This window comes from Gavialis gangeticus, unplaced genomic scaffold (genome assembly GCF_001723915.1).
Source record: "Gavialis gangeticus isolate Ggan-Ray unplaced genomic scaffold, GavGan_comp1, whole genome shotgun sequence".
Lineage (NCBI taxonomy): Eukaryota > Metazoa > Chordata > Crocodylia > Gavialidae > Gavialis > Gavialis gangeticus.
In genome coordinates this window covers 27,039,387-27,060,562 of record NW_017729026.1, presented here as the reverse complement: position 1 = coordinate 27,060,562, position 21,176 = coordinate 27,039,387, and positions in this window count along the sequence as shown.

Genomic DNA, 21,176 nt, shown 5'->3' with positions numbered 1-21,176 from the left:
CCGTCGCCCGCTTCAACTCGGGCTCCTCGCAGCGCCGCCCGCGCGGAGGGATGTGGGACTCGTAGTGCCGCCGCCCGCGCAGCAGCCCCGCAGCGCCGCTCGCCGACTATAACTCCCAGCGTGCCTCGCGCCGGCCCCAGCCGAGCCGCGTCTGCGCACTGCGCTCCGACCCCATCGGAAATTCAGCGGCCGCTGGGAAACTTGCTGACTCCTCACATTGCGGGGCAGTGGCGGGCGGGACCGAGCGAGCGAGGGAGCTCGCGGGGCCGGGTGCGGCTGCCCTACCGCCTTCCCTCCCCACGCACCCCCTGGTGCTCTCCCGCCGTCCTCTTCACTCTCGGGGCCGCGCTGCAGCTGTTGGGCGCGCGCGGCCCAAGGAAGCGCGCGCGGCAACTTGTTTATCTCGCGAGCTGCCACTCACGTCCTGGCCCCGCCCCTCATGTTCAGCGGCGCTTCCGATTGGTCAAAGCAAGTCCCGCCCCCTTTCCCAAAGCATAAAATCAGTTGTCTGTAGCAGTGGAAGAAGCATTGCTGGTTAGGTGGTATCGGAGAGGGTGTGTGATTTTTTTTTTTCTTCTTCTTTCTCCTGGTCTTTGTGTTTATCTTATTCTTGAGGGTGTTCAGGATTTTTGTAATGGCTTCAGTGTTCCTCCCTTCAAGCTAGTCTTTGTTCTGCCGCTGAGCTGTTCCTTGGCTGCTCCAAACAAAAGTTGCTTCTATTTCACAGCCCAGCAGATAGTTTGTAGCTTCTTCCAACCAAGCTGTAGCTATTTTTGTTTCCCTCTAAAACTGCATATTCCCGGTAGTATCCCAGAGGTCTGAGAACAAGCAGTTCTGGCTCCAGCAAGCTGTCCTTATTTGTCTTGTCCCTACATGTTACCAGGGGCCTTTTGAGTCTGAAGAGAATGGGTTTAAAAAAAGCATAGAGCTTTTTTTCAGGCATTTAAAAAAGATGGTTCTGTAGTCAAGCAGTCACAGGAGTGCTTTGAGTCTCTAAAACTAACATTAAATGCCAAAGTCTTTTTCTTGTGTAAGATCTTTTTGTAGGTCAAGTTTATCCAGGGTGTTCAGACACTGGATTAGCAACACGCTTGTTTTTTGAAATTACTCATGATTTCTTTGTGTTGTGGAAGCACCAACAAGCCCTAATCAGTCATCAGGACTACCTCATGCTGTGTGCTGTGAAAGTTAATACAAAAGTCATCCCTGATCAGCAGACTCTGGTTTGAACAAGCAGCTACAAGTGAATGAAGTGGAACAAACACCGTTACTAGGAGAACAAAGTAGTAGTAGTAGTTGATTTGGCATGTAGGAAACTGAAATGCTTGACAACCTGCCTACTCACTATCAGCTAGCTGGCAGTGTTTTTATGCATGAGTTAACAATGTGCTAGTCTAATTGATTGCAGTGGGGATTTGTTTCCCATGCATAAGGGACACACCTTGTGAGAGAGATGAATTACCAGATGAGAGGTTTACCATTGTTGATAAAGGAAAGGGACAGATGAATTGCAGACAGGGCTAAATTATTATGGTGAAGACAAGAAACTTGTTTCTGAACTAGTGGCAAAAAGATTAATATAATCCTGAAGTGATAATTCAGGGGTTGGGAATTTACGGCTCAGCAGGCCAGATCCAGTCCCTGGATGTGGGCTTTTCCCTGCTGCTGCTACTGGGAGAAGTGCCACCTGCAGGCACTTTCCCACTCTGCCCTGCACAAAAGTGTCAGCAGCTGGATCCCAGTGTCCACCACATCTGACCCACCCAAACTGGGTCACCCCAGCTTGTAGCCCAAAAAGGTTGCCAACAGCTGTGGGAGCAGGAAAGCTATGTCTTGTATAGTGCCAGACAGCTGACTTCCCCTCCTGTAAGAGTCAGTGTCAAACAGCTGACTTTCCTTCTCTCTGCAAGCAAACTTCTCTAGAGAACTATGGGTACTGTTTTCTGCAGTGGTTCAGTTGCAGGTATGGAACTCTATCAACACAGTCTGTTTCTGAACTCCTACATATTGGGATATTTCCATTTGCCTGTCAGCAACAACACTGAAGAAAGTATTCTAAGAATAGAAAAAATCCGCTATCTTTAATAGTCTCAAGCTTTACAATCTTATCAACTGTTTAGTCATCTGGTAATCATACTTTGCACTTGAGGAAGAAACAAGTACATTTATCTACATTGCTATGTTGCCCTGATATATTAATTCAATTTTAACCAATAAAAGAAATACCCAAGTGTGTTACTAAGACTAAACTCCACAAACCTGCATGTAGCCCTTTTCAGTCAAAATAATGCGAAAAGATGGGAAATATCAATGACAAATATGTCTCTCTTTCTTCAGTTCTGTCATCTACCTATATAACTACATGCCATATGGCACAATAACTAATTGCATGCCTGCAACCTCAGTTGCTTTTTTGTCACTTGGCCTTTCTTCACTTCCTATCTCCACTTTTCTCAGCACTGTATTTTTCCAGCTCTTTTATTTTTTTGCTTACCTTCCCTTTCACTCTAATAACTATCCCTTGCTCATCTCATTGTTGCAGTAGTGGATTTGTTCTCCTCCTCTAATCCCTCCATTTGTTTCAAGGGACAATCCCATTTCCATTGTACCCACTCATCCTTTCCTTAACCTTAACTGCTCTATGCTCTTTGGTTCTTTCCCTTCACAATATAAATATGCTTCAGTTTTTCCTTTCTCTCTCACCCACCTGTGACCCCAGTTGCCTCTCCACCTAGGCATGTCACTAGTAAAAATCAATTAATTTGCTGTCTGTAATAGTAATCTGGTATAAGTCTCAATTTAAAAGATGAATTAAGATGTGTAAGAAAGCTATGAAAATTTCAGGCCTCAAACCATTAAAAGGTGAATGGAAGTCTATGTATATTTATTTGCAATTTTGTAACTTTATATGTGTATACTAGCAAACTGCCCATCAAAAGTTATGTGGGGGGGGCCAGTGGGCAGGTGGGGACAGAGCGCCCCCACCCACCACCTCCCAGAAGTGAGGGGTGGGAGGGGAGCTTGCATGTGGCAGCCGCCACCACCAGCCACCACTCCATGCTGCCGCTGCTCCACATCAAGCCGTGCACCACCCCCTGATGCTCTGCGTCCATCCCCATGCCACCACCTTCCCGTTCTGTGTCCAGCCCCATGCCACCCATTCTACTTCCTCTTCCCGCTCCACATCTGCCTGGCCCACTCCACTGGAGCCATGCCCCACCCGTCATTCTTGACAGGCATTCTTGATGCAGCACTGGCTGAATTAAGCCCTTTATATAGAGGGCACATTGACAACGGATTAAGCCCTTTATATAGAGAGAATTTTCGCCAAAGTACCAAAACTAAGCTCTGAGTTGACTGTTTTCTCTACAAAATAAATAAACTCTTAGAAAAAAAATACTTTTGATCTCATTAACTCTTGCAAGGGACAATACCTTTTTCAGGTCCTGTCAGGCAGTCATAGTTCATAATATGTTTACTATGTCTGAAATGTTTAATCTGCAGATATTAAGTATTAAGGAGAGCTGTAATTTTCAGTGGTGCCCTGCATGTACCACAACAGTTTGATTTTCTCAGGCAATATATTTGCCTTATGGGGGAAGGGATTCATATTTTTGAGCTGGTTCAGTATGTCCTTGGATATTCACTACCTTTATTGTGATACCTTGACGATTAAAGGCACTAAGGCAGAAAAAAATAGCTCATTATGTTTTGAAAGGTAAAGAGTACTAATCTTGCCATCAATAGAGGCATTTTCATGAAACCAAGTTTCATGAAAGGGCCTTTCTTTGATTTCTTTCCCCTTTAGTATATTGCAATAGTGTTTTAGAATCTTTAAATGAAGCCAACTGGAAGTGGAAGTGAAAATGAAAATGACTAGTTTTTTTATTGTCCAAACGGAGTAAGGTGAAAGTAATTAGCAGAACATTCATAAGAGATAAGGAAGTGTATTTTTTAAACTAAAGGTAAACCTAACAGTGTCTGTTTTAAGAAGTCAAGGAGAAGAAAAGAAAAACAGTAGTAGCTATGATCACAGTTGTACCAAAATAATACATAGCATAGTGCCAGCTATGCTTTCCAATACAGAGCTAAGTTGCAGAAGAATAGTGGTAACGATACTGTCTGTTCCTGTTCTACCACTCCCTCACACACCTTCCAGCAGTTTGTATCCTGGATCCTTAAAAGCACAGAATTAACTCAGTGATCAGGAGTTTATCCTTGCCAATATAAATTATTTAAAGAGTTCAGTTTTTTTGTTCCAACTTATTTTAGGCAACTCCAGAGGGAGAGGTTTTCTTCTCTAAAAAGATGGAAACAATAGTGGGGTTTGGTTTTAATCACTCTACATTTCTGTACACATGCCCTCTGACTACAGAGAGGCTCACAAGGGTGGAGAGAGGGAGCTGTTTTAATGAGAGGCTGGAGAAGAACAGCACAAGACATCCTTGTCTCCCCTTTACCTCTGGAAAGGGAGTCACACCAAGTAGTAACTTAGAGAAAATGGAGGACTCTTTAAGCAACAGCAAATGAGAGGGAGAAATACTGAAAGAAACAAGTTGTATTGTGTAATTAGGGTTACCATATTTCCAGTTCCAAAAAAGAGGATACCTGCTGGGGGGAGGAGGGGATATGATTGTGAGGGGAAGTCTCCTGTCCCCCCATGCCCTGTTGCTGCGCCTCATTCCCAACCCACAGTTCCCTACCCCCCGGGCTATTCTGATGCCCCTCACTCCTAACCCACAGCCCCCACCCATCCCTGCTGGTGCCCCTCACTCCTGACCTGGAGCCCCTTGGTACTGCCAGTACCCTGGACTCCTGACCCAAAGTCCCCCACACCCCCAGTGCCTCTCACTCCCAAGCCACAGCCCCCGCCCCCCCCAGCCCTGCTGGTGCCCCCCACTCTTGACCCACAGTCCCTTACCTCTGCTACCCTGCCAGTGTTCTTCATTCCTGACCCGTAGCCCCTTGCATCCCCAGCCCTGCCAGTATCCCTCATTCTTGACCTCCCAGCCCTGCTGGCACCTCTCACTCCCCCAGCCCTGCTGGCACCCTTTACTCCTGACCCACAGCCCCCTTAGGCAGCATCTCACTGCCGCCCCGCGCCTGCAGGCACAGACCATCCCACCCTTGCCCAGCCATGCAGCTCCCCACTGCCCTGAAGAGCCGTCCCACTCCTTCCCTTGCTGGAGGAGCAGGTGCCTCTCCCCCTCACTCCCTGCCCTGTCACAGCCCCAGTGCTCAGACAGGTTCACAGAGCTTCAGCAGGCACCCACCCCCCCACACACCTATCCCCTCCACACACACACACACACACATACACACACACACAGCTCCTCCAGACATTCCCCAAGCCCTAGCCCTCCAACTTCCATGCGCCATAGACTTACCTACATCCAACTACTGGAGCTACCCTCACCACCCTACCTGACTGTATGCTAGCCACATGCATGTGCATGTGCCGATGCACATGGGACCCCCTGTCTCCAATTGCCCCAAGCAGCTCCTTGCAGGCTGGACGGCTACCAGCCTGCAAGGGAAAACCTGTGGTTTCTTCCTTTAAAGAGGAAAATTGGCATTTTTCTGCAGCAAATGGAAAACCCGGATCCCTGGTAAACACACATGCCACTAGGGCAAGCCAGGAAATGCAGTTCTACCAGCAAAATCCAGGACATTTGTTCTGTTTTATAAAACTGCCCAAACAGAGATTGGAGGACCCAAAGAGAGGACATATCCAGGAAAACACAGACATATGGCAACCCTAGTATAATGCTATTTCCAATACTTTTACCTCCTAGCAGAAAATGAAAGCAGTTTAAAAAAAATATTGCAAAGCAGACGGAAACTTAGTAAAATTTGAAGATTGGGAAGGAAAAAGAATCATCTTTGTACTTATCTATGAGGTAGGGAACTTTCCAACGTTGAATATCATTTAGATATTGTTTCTGGTGTGGCTGTGCACGTGGCTATTAGTAACCTCACTGGGTGTTTACATCAATATTTTCTCCTATTACTTCCTGTTACTTGAAGTCTCAACTCAGTCCTATTTCTTTGTTTCCTAAGTCAAATAAGGAAAAAAATGTCTAAAATACACAATTCTTTCTCCTTTTATTTGTGTTGATGTATCAAAGGCCTTCAAAGCCCCACAAGTTACAGGGTTTTTCCCCTGCTCATTTTAATACCCCAGAAATTCCTGTATATCAGGAAAGTGAATCTTGGCAAAATCCATGCCTGCTTATTGTGAACTAGAACAGCTTCACTGAACATATAAGCCTGTTAACTTTACCATTTTTCAAAAAAAGGAAAAAAATCACTTAATTTAAACAATGCAAAATCCTGAGAGGGAAGGGTATTTTTAATAAGACTGATTGTTCAACTTTTATTCACACCAGCTCTCTAATCAGTCTTCTAGAGCAGACAAGACATGAATTTATAATGTCAAAAGGTGAGGGGGGGAGGTTGATCATTAAACACCTTGGCCCCATTTATACACCAAGACAGATATAAAAGCCCATTTATTCCTCTCTACAGGTTGCCTTGTTTTTATACTGCATTTACTTTTCCTTTACAGCTTGTTCTAACTCCCTCTGTGGCCTAGATAAGAGAAAGAAATAATTTATCCAAACTTTTTCTTGTTTCCGTATGTTTATCAGGGAGCACCAAAAAGTCCCTGCCTTGAAGTTACTCTTGCCTGCAGCTAACTGTAGTTGTTCTCTACACAGTGCTTGCTGAGCTACAGGGAGCTCTTTGGCTTCTTTACCTGTGGCTCTTGACAAAAAAAGGCCACAGGCTTTTTTCTTTTTTTTTTTTTAACCTTGCTGCATGCATTAGACTTGTATATCATGCAATAATATATTGTAGATTTTTCTTTTGAACTGGAGTCTTTGCCACAGATCTGTATAAGTTGTGTCTCTTCTGTTAGCACTGACTGCTCACGTGGCTTCTTAATATCCTTGTCGTATTTACTTGCTTCACTCTCCTAGTTAGGTGAAACTTTAACAGAAGCTCTCCCTTTTTGCTTAGTCGCACCAAATAGCAGTCTCACTTTGAAGGCCAGAAACATCCTTTTTGCAGCACTTTTGGTAAAAGGGCATTAGTGAGCCCATAAAAATACTTGTTTACTTCAGCTGAATTTAAAATGAGGCTGCCTTTCCCAGAGAGTAGAAAGATCTACCCTAGCAATACAAGAACATAGGAGCAGAATGCACAGAAGGAAGAAAGGCCTCGTATTGGGGGGGAGTATTGTAAGAGGATTATGTCTCCATCTGGGAGTGCTGCCAAAGCAAACCTAGGTTAACTTTAGAAAGAAGATCGTAAGTATGTTGGACATTTTTTTCTGAGATGTAGAAATATATCCAGACTCTGTGGTTGTCTGCATGAGAAATTCAAGAGACTATAATGAGGTGAGGCAGCATATTATTTGACTGGAAGGTCTCTGGTTAGGGTGCAGGAGCATGTCACATCTGAAGCGGAAGTAACCAGTAACATAAGTTCAAATCACTTATTTAAATTGAAATCTTATAACTGTGACAACAGAAAAGTAGTTTATGTCCATAAGGTTAAAAGTATTAACATTTTTAATAATGATCTTTGCATTTTCACAGCACATTACAACCATTAAGTAATTTAGCCTCCAAACACCTGTGACAGACAAATATTAGCCCCAATTTATAAAACTGGAAAGAAAAACACAACATTTAAGTGACTTGCTAAGGATTTTAAAACAAGTCTGTGAGTGCAAGCTAGAAATAGAGACCAGGAGTCCTGATTTCTGCTCCCATGATATGATCATCATAGTACACTGGATTTTAAATGTTTATTTATGGAATCATAATTAAACTAGAAACCTTATGCTGTTTTGTTTGGGAATGGTTCAATACCCTGATCTCAGAATAAGTTATTCTGCTTTTAATCATGTGCTTTGTTCTGAAATTTAAAAAAGAGATTACCTTGTAGAACAGCACAAGCTCATCATTTGACCTCCAGTTAACAACTAAGCTTAAAAGACAAACCTACAAAGATAAGGTAATTTAGAAAGTTAAATGTTCGGCAGTGGGAACAAAATAAAGCTATACCAGGATACTTCTGTGTAGCAGAGATAATGCTGTGGTTCTTTGTTCTACACCCATTGCACTTAACTGTAACAACACATAGGGTGTCACATTTTAGCTTTCATTTTTTTCTGTGAGAAGCAAGGCCAAAGCGTTTATTCCTTCTAGGTTACAGGTGTGTAATGTCATGGGAGAATCTAGAGTTTTGAAAAGCGGGGTGCAGAGGGTGAGGTGTATCATCACATATGAAACAATACATTGTTCTCTAGTTAAAAATAAACCAGAAGCTTTACTTACATGCTTGGGACCTAGGGCTGGAGTATGTAGTTTAAGACCGAAGCCAAACCAAATATAACCGCACTGAAATGAGTTAAAACCAATCTGTGGGGCTGCAAAATAGGAACTTCCTTACTAGGAGCAGCTAACTGACAGTAAAATTGCAGAACTTGATTTGTGGAACATCAAGAACATTAAAAAGAAGAGAGGGTGTCGTTATCACCTCTGGAATGAAGAATGTAGAAAGGATCTGGTAGATTACAATAAGCCATAAAGTCAAGTGATTCCCTCAGCACTGCCTGACTAGAAATGCTGCTGCCACTGCCAGGCAGTTGGTTTTAATCTTTGGGAGGAGCCAGGAATTAAAGAGCCATGCAACTGCACCAGTGCAGCCCCCCTTCTTTCCACCCCCCCACCAGATCCCCCCCTGTTTAATATTATTCCACTGTCCAGTTTGTTGCAAAAATGCAAAAACAAGTCATTAACTTACTATTTAAAAATATTCCCCCATCAGCCTCCCAGCATGTTCCCTTTAGATCACTTTTCTAGGCAGAACACTGTTTCCACCTTTACTGTTTTTGAGGCAGGGATGTACAGGAAGTCTTTAAATCTAAAAATATGAACATTGCCCCTAATTAAGGAAAGAGCAAACTGTAAGTAACTGTGGGTAGTTACCACTTTTTCACAGGGTACACAGAATCAGCATTTGTTGATTTTTTTGGTTGTTGGTTTTGCAGATATGCTTAACATCAACCCCTCCAGTCAAATTATCAGGGAAACTAATTTCCCCTGGCCTCTGCACTCCCATGGGAAATGCCAAACATCACAACGACTTTTCTCTGTAGCTAAAACAAGCTGGAAACCTTCCTACAGAACCTATCAGTTGAACAGTGTGATGATTATTCAAGGAAAACAAAAAAGGTTTTCTTTCATACCCAAGAGAAGACTTAAAATATTGTGAAACTTTAAATGCTTGTGTATAGCAAACTTGCAAGCACAAATGTGTTTAAGTTAAAACCCTGCCCACCATGGAAGTAGGACTGTGCTAAACAAACAGGTTCAACACAATAATAGGCACTATCGTTTTAATAGTTCCCAGGGCAGACAAGAATTTTCAGACCACTGTGCTAGGAGACTCCATGGTAGAGACAAGCTGTGGCAAGTCCATAACAAAGAATTCTTTTGTTTGTTTTTGGGGGTTTTTCCATATTACTTGTTACTATGTACATTTGATATGTCACTTCTAATTGTGTTTGACTGAAAATGTTTGAAAGGAGTTTCAAATACAGTTAAATTAATCTCAACACAAATTCTCTTAGGAACTCTGCACTGTGGTGACTGCAGAAGTTTCAAATTAGAACTTTTCTGTGCCTGAATTTTCTACCTGGAAAATAGGTGGTGTATTCATCCATCGTCAAGAACACATTTGGAGTACATTAGACTCCCACCTGGACACCCTTATTGAGGAGTAAAGTGACTTTACTTTGCTGTAGTCTAATACAAAGTATCTCTGTGCAGACAAGATCTTTGGAAGAATGAGAAGAAAATGTGCTGAGTATTAGAAGAATTATTGTCATGCCATGATTTTTATCCGCTGCATGTGCCTATGTCAGGTCACCAATTCTGTAATGGAAGAGAAGAGTGAAGGAAGACACAGCACAGCCTAGTCCCTTTTTCTTATTGCCTCCTCTTTGGCAGCAAAGAGGTAAGGAGACAATCACATAGTTCACAGGTATTGGGTATTCCCATTGTCTAATGCAGGGGTGTCAAAGATACGGCCCATGCGCCAGATCCAGCCCACAGAGCCCCATTTGCCAGCACCTAGTTTTACCCCTGGATCCAGAGTGAACACACACAGAGCACACAGCACGTGCTAGACCAAACCCACATACAGGGCCTAAGACATGTACCGCATGCAGTGCCTGCTGCAGCTGGTCTGGGACATGTGCCTCATGTGGCACCTGCTCTGGGACCCACAGTGCATGAAGGGATCACTCTGTGGCCCCTCAGAGATAGGCTCAATGTTGCACATGGGGCCCAGACTTACCAGAGTGGGTGTCATGTGTAGGGCATGTTCTGGGCCAGCCCACCTGTGGCACAGTCCTGGACAAGCCAGAGTGAGGACCATGCGCACTGTATCCAGAATGGGGGTGAGGAGCAGCTTTGTGGGCCTGCCGTTCATCTGGCTCATGTACTTGCCCTGCGGGCCAAGTAAGTTTGACACCCCTGGCCTAATATAACAGTACTGCTGCTTCTTCTACCCACTAATTTAATCTGTTTTTGTGCTTCTGTGCTTCTCTTTTTGGGTTTCTGTGAAGGTTTGTCAACAGAAACCCTTATTTGCAAATTAAAGAGCCGTGTTTTACATGTTTCTTCATGAGAAATCAGCACTCCAGCAGCTAGAATTTCCAAGCACTCTAAGAGTTCTTTCCAGCCCATCTCCTGATTCTTAACAGAGACATACTGCATCCAGTCCCAGACCAGAGGGTAACTAGCCTCTCAGGGCATGTGTAGATGGAACAAAGGGCATGTGTGCACAGCACTTTAAAGCGGGTTAAATGCTTTTGCTCCACTTCAATGGGTTGATGTTTGCACATGGCGGCGGCATATTGCACGTTAATTCCAGCAGCTGTAACACATTCAACGGTGTAATGTGCCTTAAATGACTTTGGGGCACAGCAAACTAGAACACCTCCAAGGAGTTTTTGTTTGCTGCCCTATAGCCATGTAGCAAAGCATCGGACTTCATGCAGCTCAGGGGCTGTGCAGGCAGCCTAGCAGCAGCCTGGGAAGACTGGCTCCACCAAAGGAAAAAAAAAAAAGCAGCAAGCCTGAACTTCCCCCCCCCCGAAGAGCCTGCCTGCCAGCCTATGTGAGCTGCGCGAGGAACAGTCCTTCCCTCCATGGCTGCAGTGCTCCCTGGGACCACCTAAGCTGGGTGCTTGCACAGGTGGATGCTGCCTGGGGGAAAACACCACTGCCATGGAGGAAAACACCAGCCCTCACCCCCACACTGCAGCCCAGGGACTGTTCTGCCCACCAGTAGCTTGCCCTCCCCTCCCTGCCACCAGAGTGGCAGGTAAAGATTGGGGTCTGACATAGGTGTACATGACATGGGGGGTTTCTTCACCCTAAATAGTTCAAAGGCTGTTGTGGTAAGCCCAGCTGCCAGAGTTCAAGTCCAGGACAAGGAAAATGGTGTAGCAGATGGAAAAGAGGAAAACTGTGCTGAAAAAGAAAAAGGAAAACAGCTGTGTCCAGAAGACAGTGAATCAGATGCTGACACAGGGGACACAGTGGAGGAAAAAGGGAATTTAAAGGGACACTGAGGGAGCATCCGGGGTTGGCTGGGAGGAAGATGCAGATAGAGAGAAGGAGGCAAGAGGAAGAACTGATCCTGAGGGTTGGAGGAAAGCCTTGGTCCCTAAACTTATCTGAGAAGAGCCGGCAAAGCAATGGAGGAGACCACTCTGTCAGTGGGTCCAGTCCCAAGGGGTTAAAGATAACTGCTTTGGGACCCTAGAAGAAAGAAGACATGGGAGAGGTGAGTCCATCCTGACCCTGAAGGTAAGGGCAAGATTAGAACTGAGAGGTGGTTGTCTTGGGATCCGTGCAGGGAAGAATGGGGCAAACAGCCAGCTTAACAGAAGACCCCACCTAGGGGGCTCACAGGACTAAGACCAGACTCTCCATCCAGTAGGCAATCAACAACAATCCTGGAACATCTTGTGTGGTTAGGGCAGGGTATGAGGATGGTGGAGCCCTGCAAAGATAAATGGACCTCCTGAGCCTTCAACTGAGTTTTTGTCTCCCAGAGTGTTTGGTACCTCTCTCTCTAACCATCCAGGCATGACAGGAGAATTTTCAAAGGACAGAACATGACTGTTACAGCAGAGGCACAACTCGGCTCCAGGCAGCACAACCCAGCTCCCTTACACTGCAGCTGAACAAGTCACCACAAATATGATTTTCAATCCTATTCTCCCTTCCTTCCTCCTGATTAATACAGAGTAGCACAAGGTTACCATATGTCCAGGTTTTCCTGGACATGTCCGCTTTTTGGATCCTCCCATCTCTATCCAGCGGGGGGGGAGGGTTATGTGATCAAATGTCCAGGATTTTGGTCAGCTCAGCTTCAAAGTTTTTCCTGGCCTTCCCTAGCAAGCAGCTACTTGGGGCTGAGCAGAGGGCGACTGGAGGCAGGGCACATATGCACATGGCCAGCATGTGGCCAGGCAAGGGGGTGGGAGCAGCCCCAGCAGCTGCATGTAGGTAAGTCCGTGGGGGGTTGTAGGGCCAGGGCTTGGGGACCACCTGGGGGGCTGTGGGAGGGTGCAGAGATGTGTGGAGGAGATAGGTGTGGGGGGCCGGGCAAGTGCCTGCCAGTGCTGGGGGAAGGTGTCCAGGCACTGGGGCTGCAGCAGGGTGGAGGAGGTGGTAGGGCAGCGCCTGCTGCTCCAGTGGGGGAAGAGGTCAGGGGATCCCTTCAGGGAAAGCAGGGAGCTGTGTGGCCTAGCCAGTGGCATTGGGCCTGTGCCCTTGCATGCATGGGTGGGGCACCCAGGAGATGCTGCAGAGCTGGATGGAGCAGGGAACTATGGGTCGGGAGTGAGGAGCACCAGCAGGGCTGGGAAGGCTATGGTTTGGGAGTGAGGGGCATTGGGGGTGGGAGACTGTGGGTCAGGAGTGTGGAGTGCTGGTGGTGCCAGAGGGCTGTGGGTCAGGAGTTAGGGGCACCACCATGGTCCAGGGAGACAGGGTACTGTGGGTTGGTAGTGACAGGCACTGATAGGACCAGCAGTCTGTGGGTTGGGAGTGAGGGGCAGCAACAGGGTTGGGGTGGGGGCGGGGAGGCTGTGGCTTAGGAGTGAGGGGCAATGGAATGGGTAGGGTCAGGGCATTGGAATATCACTGCCCCTCACAAACACATACCCCTTCCCCTCCTCACCTCATGCAACAGGTGTCCTCTTTTTTGGAACTGGAAATATAGTAACCCTAGAGTAGCAACTTAAACCAAAGCTGGAAATTCCCAGCCTCACTAATGCATTGCAACCTTCATAAAGCTTGTGCTTCCATCCTTCACTAAAAGTTGTCTTAGCCAGGCCTTCCTCAAGCTGATGTGGAGAGCTTCTTCTCTAGCTGCAAATTCTCTACAGGGCAATCTTTACTTGTGGTATTTTACCACAGAGCTCAATCTCAAATTCTCTCTCCTTTTACAGAAAGCCATCCCCCCACCCCAAACTGTAACATGTGGGGTGCTTGTACACATGACGGGTTTAGTCCTCAGGGTTTTATTCTCTGTCCCCTAAATAGAAACAGTGGGTTTTTAATTTAAACACACCACTTACATTTTTCTGTCACATTACTTCCAGGTTCACCACAGAACACACCCCTGGGGGTGGGCTGTGCTCCTGTGGGACGCTCCATCTGCCCCACTGTTGCAGCATTCATGAGCTGTGCCTGGTACATCGAGGTACATAGAGAAAGCATTTAAAGCTGTGTCTATGGTTGAATCTCTGATTCTCTGAATCAGCATCGAATCATCAGATTTGGATTCAGCCAAATCGAATTGGCTGTGATCTGAATCAGCAAATCAAATCACTGTCCCTGATTCAGGTTGAATCTGAATACAATATGGCCCGTTTTGCACACCCCTAGTGGACAATAAGCTGAATATGAGCTTATGTCTAAGCAATTTTCTGAGCAGCAGCTCTGCAGAAAAGGACCTGGGGGTTACAGTGGACATAAGCTGAATATGAGCCAGCAGCGTGCCCTTGTTGCCAAGAAGGCTAATGACATATTGGGCTGCATTGGTAGGAGTGCTGCCAGCAGGTCAAGGGAAGTGATTATTCCCCTCTATTCAGCACTGGTGAGGCCACATCTGGAGTACTGTATTCAGTTTTGGACCCTCTATTACAGATAGAATATGGACAAATTGGAGAGAGTCCAGTGGAGGGCAACAAAAATGGTGAGGGGCTTGGGGCACATGACTTCTGAGGAAATACTGAGGGAACTGGGCTTATTTAGCCTGAGAGGGCTAAATAAGAGGGGACTTAATAGTCCCCCAGTGGAGGACTGAGAGGGGACTTAATAGCAGCCTTCAACTACCTGAAGGAGGTTCAAAGAGGATGGAGCTAGACTGTTCTCAGTGGTGGAAGGTGACAGAACAAGGAGCAACAGTCTCAAGTTGCAGCAAGGGAGGTTTAGATTAGGTATTAGGAAAAACTTCTTACTAGGAGGGTTGTAAAGCACTGGAACAGGTTACCCAGAGAGGCTGTAGAATTTCCATCTTTGGAGGTTTTCAAAACCCAACTAGACAAAGCTTTGGCTGGGATGAGCTAGTTGGGGATGGTCCTGCTTTGAGCAGGGGGTTGGACTAGATGACCTTCTGAGGTCCCTTCCAACTCTAACTTTCTATGATTCTATGATTACGGTGAGGGACCCGATCCTTTTTTTTCTTTGGAGCCAGAGTCTGCCAGTGGCTGGGGGGCCAAGTTGCTTGTGGGCTTCATGACCCCTGAGCTGCAGAGGGTCCCAGTCCTTCCCTCTGCAGTGGCAGCACCCCCTGGGGCCACCCAGGGGCGCCGCTAGTGGGCCAGGTATTGCCCCAGCTCAGAGGCAGCACCTGGCCTGATCCAACTGTTCCCCAAGACCGCCTGGAGAGCAGTGCCGGATGGGCTTCCAATGAGTTGGCTTGGAGAACAGTTGGATCAGGCCAATGCTACCTCCAAGTTGGGGCAGCACTTGGCCCACTAGTAGCCCGCCTGGGCAGCCCCAGGGAGCATGGAGAGAAATACTGGGGCTCCCTGCAGCTCAGGGGCTGCTCAGTCCACCAGCAGCTCACCCCCTGGCTGTGGGAGAGATGAACAGGCTCCTCAGAGAGGGAAAAAAAAAAGGTTTGGGCCCCCTCACTGTTTCTGCCTTCAGCAGGTGCCTACTGAAAGCAGAAGCGGCAAGGGGCCTGATCCTTTTTTTCTGCAGAGCCTGCCCACCTCTCCCACAGCTGGGGGCAGGGTGGGGGCATGAGCTGACAGCTGCAATGCATCTTTGCAAACTAAACTACATCTGGATGTAGTTTAATTCACAATGATGCAAACTCATTTAAAATCCCCCAAACTGGCACACATGCAATGTGTGATGCTATTAAGCCATACAAATTACATTTCCGTTATGTGTACATCGTGATGACCGTCACATGTACAAGCTCCCATGATGCCCAGTCACCTCATCTAACCACAGTCCAAGCTAAAACTCATCACCCAAGAAGCAAATATCTAAGCAGAAGTGGGGATAAGCCTAACTTTCCTTAAAGGGCCAGCTACCTTTTATATTAGTAGGACTGAGCATCTCTCCTACTACTTCTGCTACCACCCTGCCCCAGCCTGGATGACTGTTAGTGTTGAAACATTCCCCACTTCCCCCATTATATATTTTAGACTACAGGCAGTCCTTGACTTACAATGTTTCGAGTTACAACATTTGGCACTTATGTTTATATATTGACACCCTGTTTCAACTTTATGATATCAGTTTCAGCTTTACAACGCTTGATCTGATGTGACGCCATGCCAGCAAACAAATTCGCTGCATGGCTCATCTCCCTAAAGAACATCTGTCCAAGCTGCCTTGGACACTTTCTTTAAGAAAGCAGACAAGACTCCAGAAAAACCTGCAGCCAAGACTCCTGAGAAGACTCCAGCCAAGAACCCTTCAAAAAGTCCAACCAAGAGCCTTTCAAAAAGTCCAGCAAAGTTACCTCAAAGAAGCCCTTCCAAATCAATATGATTGCTATTTCCAATATAAATACATTAATGTAGCTATATTACTCATCTATAATTGATCGAGTACAAAATTCTGGGGTATTTTTGGTGAAAATAGGGTATCTGGCCTTGGTTCAGGAACCAATCCCCCATTTATAACATTGTTTCTTATGAGAAAATTGGTTCTGAGTTACAGCGTTTCAACTTAAGACGCAGTTTTCAAGAACCAATTGTGTCATAAGTCTGAGGACTGCCTGTACTGTCAGTAGGACTTCACAAGTGTTCATTATGTTTTAGTGCTTTTCCAGTCAATAGTGATCCCTAATTCACTTTAACTTAAAAGAAGTAAATTGATATAGCTCTTAAAAAGGTCCTTTCTAGCACTAATCTACCAAACTAAAAGCCTAATTTTTTATTTTTCAAGCAGTTTTCTATTTCATAGCAAACCTAACTAAAATATCCACTTTCCTGCTCTGCTATTCAATTCCTTCTGGCTGTTTTACTTCATCTCCCTTCTTCATTTCTAAGCGACTGTGTTTAATTCTTCGCAGAACAACTCATCACTTCAGCTTTTTCTACAGCTAACTCTGTTTATCATGCCAAATTCCTGACTGATGCTTTATTGTCATATGCCCTCCCGCCTACCACATGGCAGAAAAGACCTGGTTTTCTGCCCCAAGAAAGAATTTTTAAAAAACAGTTACTTGTTTCAGAGACCCTATATCAGAGGGAATACTTTGTAGTGACTTTAGAAAGTAGAGGGAAGAATGTGGTTTTGGTTAAATCCCAAGACTGAGATAAAAAAGATAAGATCTAGGTGTATCGCAGACTCCTTATGCTACCTTGTGAAAAAAAAAAATCACATAATTTCCATGCTTGGGTTCCCATGGGTGCAAAAGGAGAACAACAATATTTATATGTACTTCACAGTCTTGTTCTGAGGCTAAATTAATTCTAAACCTAACTGAAAATAGATAGTTCTATACAATCTCTAGGTATTATTCTACTTATAATTCTTTTATACAAGCACTTTATTTGCTATTCCTTTCAATACACGACTGAGAACAAAGATCTGTAAAAAGTAGAAACACGCAATAGAGACACCAGAACAAGGACTGTTTGTTAAATTAAATGCTTATGGAATAAAGAGTAAGTCTGTATAAAGAAAACTATTGTTTAAATAGTGGGCATTGTGCTGCTTGTAGGAGTGTCTTCTTTCTGAATACATTCAAGTCTATTTAACTTATGCATGTCCATTTTGATTTCAATCATTCAATTGGATTTCTCTTCAGGTAAAAAAAGTGTAGATAGTCTACATGTAGATAGAAATATAGCCTAATGAAGTGAGTAGGATACCCATTTGTTTCTAAATAAATGTGTGGGTGTGATTCAGGATGTCCTCAAAACAATGTACTTTAATTCTGGAAATATAAGGCAATCATGTAAAACCCAGGGATGTTGTGAAATAATAGAACTGGGAAGTTTCAAAGCAGTTAGAACATGGGATCTAGAGGTTTCAGAAGCAAAATTAAATGACTGTTTAAAAGTCAAAGGTTTAAATCTGTCTAAGACTGGTTTCATTTTCGTCAACAGCTGCAACCCTTTTTAAATATATGTAAGGGAATCCATGCACAAATGTTACACTAGATTAACTAATAACATTTTAATTAAACCAATGTGACTTTACTATGTAGAAAAGCTTTTTAAGAGTGTTACCTTACAGGATTGGGTCCACTGTAAAGCTCTGCAGTAGTTACAGTGTATCACTTAGATCTCTTTTTATCCATGACCAAATTGGACTGGAAAATCAAATGGCACGTATTCTGGGCTCTCTTCTCATCTAGGAAGTCAGGTCATGGGAGCAGCCATGTCACCCCCAAGTTCATACCTGGATCTTGCCTTACTTTGCCCTTCTGGCATCTCAAGGTCCCACCCTGTTGTCTCACCTGCCGCATCTTGATGTTAAAATGGGGAGGCTGCCCTCAGAAGCTTTGAGCGCTATTTCTCACCTGGCCACACAGTTTCTCTGTCCCCAGGGTATTGACTTGGAGGGGATCTCCCTGACTCCCAACATAGCACTTGGCCCTTTGGTCCTTAAACCTTCGTCTGGGCTTCAGCCTTCTGGCTTTGGCCCTCTTGCTCTGGCTGTGCCCCTCAGCCCAGGTCCAATGCATAGCCCCACCCCCACCCCATCTCACCCTCTCAGGCTCTGGGTCCTTCAGGCCCTCTCTCACCCTCCTATTCCACAACGGGGTCTGGGCCCATGCCCATAGTCTTTGTTGTTGAAGTTTCAGATCCTTGGTTTGTAGTCTGGTCCTCCTGCAATGAGAGTGGTGCACCCCTCCAGCACTGCCTGTGGCCTCCAAGCCTCCCATCACAGCCACTTCTGGTCCTCTGGTCTTAAACATAACTGCAGATCTAAGCCACAACTGCTTCCAAAGTAAAATCCTTTCCCCAAGCCTCGGGCCATGTCACTCCACAGTAACAAATGAATGTATAACGAAAATAATTTATCTTGAATGTTGCGGGTTGCTGGGCTTCCTTGCAGCCCTCCCAGGGTCTGGAGTTCTTCTGCTCTGACAGGTAAGTGCCAGCCTCCCTCCTCAGATGTGGTTCTTCCCTTATCAAACCTGTAGTTACTTTTCCAGTTCACCTGATCCACCATTTCCACCCCAGGCTTTTCAATAACTGGCCTGGTTGCACTGCCTGTGCCTGGGGTAAGCAGCCATTTGAAGGGGTTTCCACCTATATTAGTCCCTCCAAGGGCCTGGAGCCAGTTGGTTGCTCCCTGGCTCTCTGTAATGGTGGGGTAGGGGCTTCATTTCAAGGCTGCTTCTCATACATATTTGCAAAAATTTCTGTTCTACCTCAGCTCTCTTGAAAGCACATTATAAACCTTGCTGTTGACCAGTAATGAGTTACTATTTAATTGCCCGTCAAAAATAAGATTTCAGAGAGTGTGTACATGGCCCCCCCAGGCCCCCACTCACTCTTCAAGGCCAGCCATGTAAAGATGCCCCCTGCCACCTCCTCCAGCCTCCACCTCACAGTGGGGCTTTTCCCAACCTCCCCTTCCTCCCTCCCCACTGTCTCCCCCTCCCTGCCAGCTGTTCTTGGGGCCAGGCAGCAGGGGGGCACTACCACTGTGACTCCCCTTCCCTCTCCTCCCCACCCTGCTTCCCTCCCTCCCTTCCTTCCCTGCCGCTTGGCCCCAACAACAGCCGCCACCATGACCTCCCCCTTGCCTCCCCCCACCCCGCACCTGCCCAGGCCCATGCAGCTTCCCTCCTTCCCTGCCTCCTCCCCCTCCCTGCTGGCTGTTGTCAGAGCCCTCTATCCCACTCCCCTCCCTTCTTCCCTCCCTCCCCGTAGCCTGGCCCTGAAAACAACCACCATCATGACCGCCCTTCACCTCCCCCTGCCCCACTCCCCTCCCTTCCTCCCTGCCCATCACCTCTCCCTCCCTGCCAGCTGCTCTGGGGGCCATCAGGGACAGGTGGCAGGGGGGCACCACCACCATGATGCCCCGCTTCACCCTCAGGCAGGGAGGCGTGGGGAAGCCCCGCTGCTCAGGTGGCTGGGGCATGTTTGCTGCTGCCACAAATTTCTCCAGCAGCTGCTCAAACTTGGGTCTATGCAGGCCAGGCCCACTCAGCCAATTGCTGCTCGCCCTCTCGGTGGTGTGTGCACAGTGGGCCAAAAGCATTACAGACAGCAGACGCACAGACAGACGGACACACAGACAGGCAGACTAAACCCTTTATTATATTAGAATAGTTACACTATTAATATGTCTGGCTTCATCAAATCACCCAGATGTACTTTGATTTGTTCATAAATAGCACCACTCTAACTGCATATAGGGTACATCTACACAAGATGTTACTGCACAGTGATTTAGTACTTGCATAACTAAGTACTAAATGACTGTGCAGTAACTGGCATTACTGCACAGCAGTGTCCTAGCATGGTTGCCTAGTGATGTTTACTGCACAGTAGCTTGTTACTACTGTACAGTAGCATCTCATCACTGATCGTGCCTGACAATGCTACTGCGCAGTAGTAATGAGCTACTGCACAGTAAGTGTCTCATCTAGATACACTCACAGATAGCTGCAGGCAGGAAATTCTTCTCACATCCCTCTGTGATACCAAAGTGGCCTTTCTACAATGTTAGTAAAAATAAAATCTGCAATAAAATCTGACTTATCTAAAGGCAGACAATTCTTGATGTGGTTGCATTCAGTTCAATTGTACTTCTTCTCTTGGCTTACCCAAGATAGATCTGATCTTCTAATTTTCCTTTTCTCTCTCTCTTTCCGTATTTGAAAGGAATAAAAAGGACATTAGGTGTCATGAGATGTAAAGAGCCCCATGGTGCCAATATTTGAGTAGGATCAAACAAGAGGGAATTCTACACAAAAATAATATACTATCCATCCTGTTTTAAATTACGCTCCCAGGAAAGGAAGTGAAGTGTGAAACGTGATTCCCTGGAGAAGAAAAGAAACTGAGGCAGCAGGACCTAATGATCTACTGACTGAGCCTTATTTCCAGGGTGTTTATAAAGTCCTTGTGCAACTTTAAACTTTAATAACTTTGGATATACACATAGAAGCAAACTGTAAATGGTGATGGAAAGCATAATTCATTACATTTTTAGCACAGTGTAAGCTATTCACAGGGTAAGGACCACAAATGCAATTAATGAAATTACTCAGCCGTAACTGGAAAATGTTTTCCATGAGTTGGAAAATTGGATTAAACAATGTATCACGAAAGATGGTGGTTATGTTGAAGTCTAAAAATTTGAGCTGTATTGTGTTAAAACTTAATGAATTATGCTTTTAATCACCATTTACAGTTTGCTTCTATCATGTGTACATCTGAAGTTATTACAGTTCAAATTTGCACAAGGACTTTATAAACATCCTGTATACTTCTCCCTGGTCTTTTTCCAGAAGACTCTTAAACTACATTCATTTGATTATGAAGTTAAATACAAATGTAGTGCTTAGCTTAGGTTGTACCTGCTTTTTCCCAGTGCGTGAGAAAGTTCACTTTGGGCGTGTCCACACATGCAAGCACGTGC